The sequence below is a fragment of the Pangasianodon hypophthalmus genome, chromosome 3 (assembly GCF_027358585.1).
Source record: "Pangasianodon hypophthalmus isolate fPanHyp1 chromosome 3, fPanHyp1.pri, whole genome shotgun sequence".
NCBI classification, from domain to species: domain Eukaryota; kingdom Metazoa; phylum Chordata; class Actinopteri; order Siluriformes; family Pangasiidae; genus Pangasianodon; species Pangasianodon hypophthalmus.
Window position 1 is genome coordinate 22,586,881 of NC_069712.1, and position 10,029 is coordinate 22,596,909.

Genomic DNA, 10,029 nt, shown 5'->3' on the forward strand with positions numbered 1-10,029 from the left:
TAATATTAGTAGCATATATCACATCAGTGCATATTTTTTAAGACTTTGATATGTTTGGAGCTGAATACTAGCTATGTGAGCATCAGTGATAATGCTCCTGGCACACTGATGGTGAACATAAACAGCCCAATGACAGAAAGCATTCCTGAACTGCTAAGCAGTAGCTACATGGGAAAAGCTGCTTGGGGACAACAGTCATGGTTAATTAACTCAAAATTGAAATCTGACTAAAATAAATAAAACTAAAATAAAATGCTCTGCAAAGGCAATGCATTTTCAGTTCAGTGTATACCAGTCTCATATTAGTCAAGACAATTTTACACTGGGCATAAATTCTATGAAACCAGTTCTAAAACATCCCCAAAAGCCAACTTCACATGTTTTAGTGTTTATATAGAGGCTTCTATTTGACGTGAAATGATTATGATGAATAATGTATTGGGCATTTAGTACTGGTGGTTTTTGTTAATGGAAATGTGTTTAAGTTTTGTCATTTATGTTTTGGCTATCTACATACTAAAGCTAAGGCTTTTAGTCTTAACACTAAGACAACAACATTAACGGTGTTCCTGTATGTGCGCATCTGAAAACTCGTACCTACAGTGCAGAGGCCTGGTGTGGATAATCCGGTAAAAAGGATAACCTGATCCTTGTGTTGACCCCTACACTCCTTTCCTACTTAAAAGCTCACACGTATGCGGGTGCTAAATTGTTTTCGCCTGCTTTTTGATGGTGGACAAGTCCAATCTGTCTAGCATTCTGGAGGATTTTACACACACACACACACACACACACACACACACACTATTAAGGTTGCAATTCCTAATAAACTGAACTTCAAAATGTATGTTTGTGTAAGTTTGTTTCAGGCAGATGTAATTATAGTGTTCAACTCATGCAGCTGATCACTGTGTGCTTTTTGTGTGTGATTTGTCAAGTATAGTGTTTGAACAGCTTGACAACTTGAAGTGTTACATGAGACATGTTTAAGCATTTATAAACTATAATCCTTCTACTAAATTAAAAAAAAAAAATCAGTTAATTGCTAACAATTGCATGGATTATGGATTATTAACTGTCATCATGGCATCAGAGTTGAACTGCTATTAAATATAACCTAAGACCTTGGTGATTGCAGTAATTAGAGAAGTTATATCTTGTAACCGATTCATTCTTTTTCCATCTCAAACCTACAACAGTTGCTTAATTATGGTATAGCCAAGGAGCACTCCTCCCAGATAAACATCTCTGTAGAATAGTCACCATCACATTTTTAACACTTAGCCCGAAGCACTCTGTTTGTAATAAAATGGATGTTTGAATAGTGCCATTCGAGCAGCCGCTAAATCAAATGACCGCTGAGCACCAAAGACTAAAACTGGCTTTCATTATAACTTAATAGTCTGTTTTCACGCCATTCACATTCACTTTGGGTCTTATTGGATCCAGCTGAGGTTAATCATCCAACCATGACGCTTTCATGGCCAGATCACAGTTGAGCCATGCCACCATACCAGACACTGTGGCATCACTCATGCCTGACTGCATTACAGTCATTGTGTCTGTGTGTGTGTGTGTTTCTTTACACATCACTGAAGATTAAGACACTCGTTTAATGCAAAGCTTTAATATGGTAAAAGTTTTTGCCTTCATGCATTTGTTTCCATTTAGTTAAGCACATATTTCCTCCAATGCCTGCATGCTTCAAAATTCTCCATGGTGTTTGTGTTCAATCATGCAAGAGATAGTCATCAAAGGAGCTGGGCCTGAATCTCAGAGCATACTTATATGGGTAAGTAACTGGACTGTCTTTATTCTCACAGTCTCTCCTATCTGTCTCTATCTAAAGATGGGTTTTCCTGTGAGAAATCCCTCCGTTATTAAAAAATGATTCGATTACTAAGTTTCCTAACACCCTACATACTAGCTACACATTATAAGCTGAGAAACAAACAGTGCAAATTAGAACTAGGTGCAGAAAAACTACATTTCATGTGCTTATTAAAGATTCTGCTGATATTTTTGAGGTGGATAGCTATCTCCTGAAAGAGTGAGGTTTCATTTCTCATGGTGGTCTCTAAGGAGGACTAAAACCATGCTACATGCACTGAGGTTGAGATACAATCTTAAGATGTATGTCGATCTGAGATTTCCCATTGGAAAATATACCCAGTTGGCAATTTGTTTCATAGAGTTAGTACCAGACATCAAATTAAGATTTTGTTTGACATATATTTGTACATTTTTATGATGTTTGACTACATTTGATTTTATGTTTCAGCATATATAACTGGATGCCATCTACATCAGGTGCAAGGCTTTATATGGTTAATCACTTTCAATTACTTTTAATAACAACGTAGCTATAAAACATGTGAACCCTGATGAATGTTTTTATATGTATTTTATTTCCAAGTCAAAGAAAAGAACAGATAATAATGATTCCCTAATGCATACCATAACTGTAACTGTGTTGTACAAAATTTTGTCCTGTGTGGTAGGACTGACACAAACCCAAACTCTATCATACAAGTGTAAACAAATGACATCAGATGAATATTTCTTAGGCCTGACTGTTGCACACACTTTTAAAAAGTGTCCTGTATAAATAAAATCCCATTGTACAAGTAGGAAAGTGGTGCAAAATGTAACAGTGTTTAATCTACAGACAAGGCACAGAGTCAGCTTGGCCGAGATATGTTTCTTCTCCTTTAACTCTGAAATGTCAGCATGAACAGAGAGAAAAATTTTCTCTCATTTTCTATATCCTTAAATGGTGCATTGGGAGGCCCCTACAAACTTTCCGCTAGCGATGGAAGCTGAAGAAAAAAGCAATAAAGAACCTTATGACATTCAGCCCAGTTACTGCCCATGGAAACAAAGAGATGTTTTCTTTTGCTGTGAAATAGTGTGCTGGAAATGTGTCACTTGCCCCAGTGTCTGTCTCTGCTTCTAATTTCACCAAGCCTCACTACTCACATGCTCTCTCTCTCTCTCTCTCTCTCTCTCTCTCTTCTCTTCTCTTTTTTTCCTGTCTCTATTTCTATCTAATTCTCTCACACATATGCACACATAATACAATCACACATGTTGGCTAATATCATTCCAGCATTCAATGGGATCAAAGTGCATTCCTGTTGCCATGGCAGTGCCACGTTTGAATAAACACAGGAGTCTCCTTTCCGGCACTAGGTCTCACAACCTCTGATCTCTTGACCTTAGGTCACTGTCATGACCTCACCTTAACCACTGAGGGTCTGCTCTGTCCAGAATCCAAACAAAAAAGCCAGGGCTACAAATGCCACACTGGGTATGGGCCCTGTTCCTGTTATTTATAATGGCTGTCCTTAAGTTTAAAAAGAAAAGGAATTGGGATTGGTTTTCATTTAGTTGCTGAAGCCTTCTTTTTGCAGCAAGATCTTTTAGCTATTCAGTACATTTAGCTATAATTGTTATATCTAAAGATCTGATATAACTGTGTTCAGGATCTAGAAGAATTTTGAATTATAGACAACTGTTTTATATCCAGGACAGGATTATAGTGAGAAATGCAGAAAAGTGTTATAGTTAATTTATCACAATGCAGTTTGTCTACTACATAAAATACTATTTTTTTTATACCTCTGTTATGATCCTTTCGTTTTTCCATAAACTTCTCTGACTCCTGTTATACCATTAATTTTATTGAGTTAAATATTTTAGTTACCAAAAAAAGCCTGAGTTACCTGTAATTTGTGAATTATGTTAGAATACTATGACATCAATACAATTCTTAATACTTAACTTTATTATGCTTGTGGTATGTTATTAATGAGTAATGTTACAAAATACGTTAAACATCTTAAAATTGAGCTAACACTAAGTGTTTATTTATTGCCAAATATGGAGGTAACCTAACACGATCAGCTAACATTACTGCAGTTAGCAAACTCATGTGACTAAAAATGTTACGAGCAGTCTAAAGTCATATATAAACCACCAATTATATATGAACCACCAGTTACCCTCTAACACTTACACTTATATAATAGGTTCTTGCATAAACTCACACATTTACTTCATAGCTATGTTAGCCTATATATGTGCATTGCATACCTTTCAGCAATAAGTTAGTCTGGTAGCATCCCTTGAGTGCTAAACATAATGGACAATTATGTCCATTGGCAAACCTAGAGAAAAACACTCGTTACTGCTGATAGGGTCATGGAATGCAAGTTTTTCCCCACGAAGTAGACTACATTCTTCTATCATATTATAAGAATGTTGCTGTTTCCATACTGAAGTGGAGAAACACATTGATATGCTGATGGCGTTTACACTGAATATTTGGATTCAAGGAGTCTCTAAAAAAAACACCACTTGTTTGCACTGTTAAGAGGTTTGTTTTCTTACCACTGATGACTCATTAAGCAAATACTCTCACAACGACTCCACAAACCACATGAACACGTAAGTATATACTAGAAATACTACTGATCATGAAAAAAAGGTAATGTAGTATAATGTACAACGTGCTATCAGGATTTATTTCTGTATAGCTATCTGTCTGAAATTCTTCAGGACATCTGTTGTTACTATCATATTAACATTCTCAAAACAAATGCCATCAGAGACTGAAGCCCTTCAACAGCAGGTAATGATTTATTATCTACATAATGCAGAAGGAAGTGTTTACACCTAATCCTCCCTAATGGAATAACAAAATTTCTTGTTGCGGCTATCGCTGTCTATTTAAACTACAGTTCATTGGCACAATTTAACAAATAGTTTCCACATTTGGAAGACAGTGAGATCCTGGCCATGTTGCAGACAGTTCACCAGGTGGACCGCTGTAAAAGAACTCTGGAAAGGAAAAGAGTTTTGCGAAGTGCTTGGCCAACAAAGAGACATTGTACTCTTTACCATAATGATAGTAATTTGGTTCTGGCAGCTGCCTCATATCCAGGAAGATCTCCAAGAAATGTGCAATTTTAGTTTGTAATAAAATATATAACAGATGATATTGGGGGGGAAAAATTGATAGGGGGAATGTGGTCATCTTTAAATAAGTTTAAATAAAAGAAGCTAATTTTCATTACCAAATGAAGTATTATTCGTGGGGTATTGTGTGATGTTTTAACAATTCAGAGACAGTGTGTATCACCTTAGTGTATAAGTGTGTATAACTACAGAAGAATGCATGTCAGAAACAGTGACCAATCCAACAACACAATTATAAAATTATTTCCAAATGCAATTTCTACAAAATATTTAACTAAACTATTATTTATTTATATGGCCATGGATCAGCACAGAGAGTTATGTTTAAAGTAGCAAACTTGCATCCAGCCCTGTTCTCCGAATTACAAGTCAACTCTGTACAAATGTTATGCTGCCTGGTCTTTTAGTTGTATGTGTTCTAATTTTTGTGAGACCGGTCTGGTTCTTCTCCATCAGTTACGTGGTTTAGCTGGTAGAGCTCCAATAACTGTTTAATCTTTCATTTGGAAGTTATACATTACAAAGTGTGTGCTTCAAGGATTATTATATTTTATGCATGTTTTGCACTTTGAAAAACGTCTGTTGATACAGGGGCATGCGAGCACACACACACACACACACACACACACACACTGTTGGAGCATCTGTGAAACTCTTCTGGAGGCTGCAGCATGTCTTTTGTGGTCTGTGTAAGCCCTAAACTCCATCCAGGGCTGACAAGGTCAGCAATGATTTCCCTCCCAGGCATTTAGCCTCTGCGCCTGTGTCTGCAGCTCTGAGGAATGGAGGCCCTTAGCATGATGTGAAAGGCATGATGGGTAGGTTTTGTGGAATGATTGAAATAGATGATATCGCTCTGTGGGTCATGAATGGTATACTGATGGAGAGATGCTTCTGGTTCACAGTACAGCACTACTGAGGATACACAGTTCCAGTCAACTGGACAGAGAGAGAGAGAGAGAGAGAGAGAGGGGAAGTAAAGAATGACTGTGAGTTAAGTGGTTAGGTGATAGCATGCTGAGTGAGTGTGCGGGGGGCCTCTGTAGGCAGGGCACATTCAGGGTCACTCCAGATCAATACACACAGCTACCCAATACTCCCAGCTCTCTCTGGGCTTTTATTACTCAATCACAACCTCTCTCTCTCTCTCTCTATCACACACACACACTACCTCTTCCCTGCTTACATACCAAGCTTGCTCTGCTGTGCTCTGTCTATGGTTTGTGGTTGTGCCGGACGCCGGGGTTCTTTAATTACAGCCATTAAAGTTCAAGGCATTATCAAATGCTCTGCAGCTTTATAGCTTCATAAACACTCAGCACTGTGGTATCCACCTGTTGCTTAAGCCACAAGCTAGAGTCCTACTAGACAGCTGTTTAGACTAGATAACACTGAGCAGAGCTCATCCTACTGAGCAGCCATATTTTAGCCTCCACTTTTTAGCCACATGTGTGATGTCTATGCAGGTTTGTTCACCAGAAGCAGCCGAATGCTTAAAGAAGTAAACAGTTTTGCGGATTGTAAGAGAAAGTAACCTGACATTTTTACCCAGAGACAAAACCAGTGCTTGTAGTGATCCAGTGCATACTGCTAGATCTTTTCCAAATTTATCAAATACTCACCATTTTTACTAGTCAGAACATGGCAACCTCAAAATTAAAAACAGACTTAAAAAAAAAAATAATAATTTAAAAAAAAAAACCAAACAATTTTATTTATTTTTCTACTTATTAATTTAGACTAAGATGTTGGAGCAAACATACATTCCATTATTTTCATTACTGTATGATTTTGTGCAGTTTTAAATGCCGCTAAATTGGATGATATACGAGATGCTAAATTCATAAAACAGATGACAGGCTGCAACCACAAATGATGTGCGGCATCAATTCACATCCCTCTTCAAATTAAGCCCTATTTTTACCTTATGTGCCTGACAATCTTGCCAAAAAATATGACTGTGAGCTGGGTTATCATACACTCTTAAAAAACAGGGCAGCTCAAGGGTTTTTTGGATAGTTAGGGATTCTTATCCTCCTGCTCAGACCCTCTCTGATAGGAAAACCATCTGTTGTAATGTTCTACAGAGAACCTTAAAGAGTTCCCCACAGGGACAAAACCTTTAAGGGGTAGATGGCTCCTTTTGTCCAAGAGTGTACTCAGTTCTACCACTAGAAATTATTGTGTGCTATTTGTCCTGTATCTATTTGGCCTAGTCTTTGCTTACCCACTATATGTTGCCTCAATGGTCCTTGCTGAGCTTCCATGATGTGAGAATACACTTAAAGAAGGACAAATGTAGAACAATTAATGTTTTTTTTTTGGCTTGTCCCTCTATGCAGAGGGTAAACCAGTGCTTTTCTATTAGAGATTATTCCAACTGCAACACCTTTAGGAAGCTTAACTGTACAAGGATCCATTGAAAAGCCTTTTTTCTTAGAGTGTTGTGAGATAAACTGGCAGGAATATGGTCAAGCTAAGTGAAGAACATGCACATGTGCAATACGATTCACTATGTGGTAGATATAAAGACTATAAAATATGATTATGATCAGAATGTTCATCAAAAAAATGATTAAATCTAGAATTCCTTCATTGAAAGGCTTCTTTGGTTTGTCCCTCTGGGGGGAATTGTTAAAGGTTCTATGTAGGACCCAAAAATGGAGTATATCAGAAAGGGTTCTGAGTAGAACCTCTTTACAAAGCTAGAAATTATTAACATTTATGACACATGGTAGATGGCCTTATCCAGACTGACTTACATTTATCTCATTTTATACAACTGAACAGTTGAGGGGTAAGAGCCTTGCTGAAGGACCAGCAGTGGCAGCTCTGAGATTTGAACTCAGAACCTTCTGTTAAGTAGCCCAATGTTTTAGCCACTGAGCTACCACTGCCACCCCCACTGCCCCTATTAACTACTACTGCCCCTATTAACTATCCAGAGAACCCTTGACAAACACCTTTCTGAGACTGTAAATTTATCTACCAGTGGGAAGATTTAACCAACATTTGATGGGTAGGCGAGTACTAGTTTGCGTGGAAAGCATATGAATGAGTGAATGCACCATGGTGATGAGTGTATTAGCAGCTACCAGTAATCCGTGTGTAAGTGTGAAGGCTCTGCTTGTGGTGCTGTAGTTAAACTCCATAGGGAATGGCATGGCTGATTACTCCTGCAGGGAGAAAGAGGGAGGCTGTGCATACACACCCAGGAGCCTAGAGCAAGCAGCCTGGAGACACTGGTTCTGTCAACACCAGCCAACATCTGGATCCACTGCTCTCCTTTCTCACCTTTCTTTGCCATAAGTTCAAGCCTGTGCTCTAGTTCTTTTGTTTGTTCAGTTTGTTTTATCCTGAATGTGATTGTTCTATCTTACACTATTGAAGAGATATAAATGAAACATACAGGAAGCCTGAGAAGGAAAAACCACCTCTGTGTATGGTCGTAAAACCACCTTCCTCTTTTGCAGAGCTACAATTAAAGCTAAATGAGAGTTTAGTGACTTGCCATTAGATTTTTATTTCTACCTCCAAACAGAGAGGGGGTCTTCCCATACAGCAATTCAGGGATCTCCTTTTCCCGTGTTAAAATACAAATTACTGGCTCGTTGTTTCTCAGAAACTCTCTGTTCAGTGAGAGACACAGTCCCCGCCAGTGTTCTTAGAGTTACAGCTTCCAGCATATATTCAGATTTCATGCTCGGGTAAACACTACTGTTTAGAATGCATCTTTTCAGTCGTGTTTGGTTAACTGCGACACTGAATCAGTGCTGAACAGTCACTTATTGGACAGGGTCTGGAGGTGGACTGAGGCCATGACAGTGGGACTTGTTAATGTTATGCACATCTGGACTGAAGCAGATGAAGATTTATAGGACTTCGAGGACACAAATCATTACTGTTCACTAAAAGGTCTTTGCCATCCATAAGAGTTGCAGTAATTTACACTGAGCTGAGTTTAAACCTGTACAGTTCCAGTGAAGTGAAGTTCCATTTTCCTTCTGGCTGTCCAGAATCTCATTCCCAGATTCGCATTCCTGTCAAGTTCCTTTCTCCTGACATCCCAATAATACAGATATGACTTTGGTGTTTTCATGAACAAAAACCTCTGAAGCATCTTTGACTTATCAGTTTGGAGTGGAAATTTTCTTGTAGAAAATATGAAAAATATTAAATGTATTTATATTCAAATATTTGTGCTGTGCTTAGAGAAGCTGGTGCTAATTTGTTGGTTGGTGCTGTACTTTATCATTATTATTATTATTATTATTATTATTATTATTATTACTACTACTACTTATTATTCCCATGAGATGCTGAAGTCACAGGGATTCATTGCTAAAGCAGTTACAATAATGTTTAATAGGAGAAAGAATTTCAAGAATTTCAAACATGAGGGATAAAACTAAAGAGCTTCTTTTGTCACTCACCATTTCCAATGATGTTCAATGAGAAATCCAAATGATAATTAGTGGAGACTGCAAACATTGTATTTAAAACTCCAGAATGCAGTGCAGCGGTACAATGCAATTGGATTGAGTTAGCTTTGGAACGCTCTCTTTTTGAACGATGTGGTGAGAGAGCTGGACAGACTAAAGGACTAAAGCACTGCTGTCTCTTTAGGTAGAGATGAAGCCAGGGCTAAATACCACTAGCACCATCAGGTATTGTCAGGAATGTACAAGACCATAAACTTAAATGAAAAAGACTTACATATCAATGAAAAATAGTGTAAATAAAAAAAAAAGTCAGCTCAAATGTGCACAGACATGTGTGAGTGTCTTGGCTCTATATAAACAGACAGTCTGGGTTCAGTGCAGTTTGTTCAAACTGTTTCCACACCACATAGCCAAGAGCCGTAATAAGCAAAGCCATATTAAATGTAGCAAGGGGAAAAACTCGCTGTCTGAAGGTTGTTCCTTACAGCCTGGGGTTTCTGTGAGAGAGATGCCAAGAGAGGAAGACAATTTTGCCAATTTAGGAACAGGAGGTGAAAACCAAAGTTACATTTAAGATTTATTGATTTGTATTTGATTGAGAAATGGG

The 10,029-nt window shown here is 37.9% G+C and overlaps 1 long non-coding RNA gene across 1 annotated transcript; it reads left to right on the forward strand.

The window, feature by feature from the left end:
* The first annotated feature begins 1,454 nt into the window (after positions 1-1,454).
* Positions 1,455-2,924, forward strand: LOC113544795 (uncharacterized). The gene is made up of 3 exons (XR_003404546.3): positions 1,455-1,633; positions 1,743-1,792; positions 2,282-2,924. It is a non-coding gene; the product is annotated as an uncharacterized LOC113544795 (long non-coding RNA).
* The last annotated feature ends 7,105 nt before the right edge of the window (positions 2,925-10,029 follow it).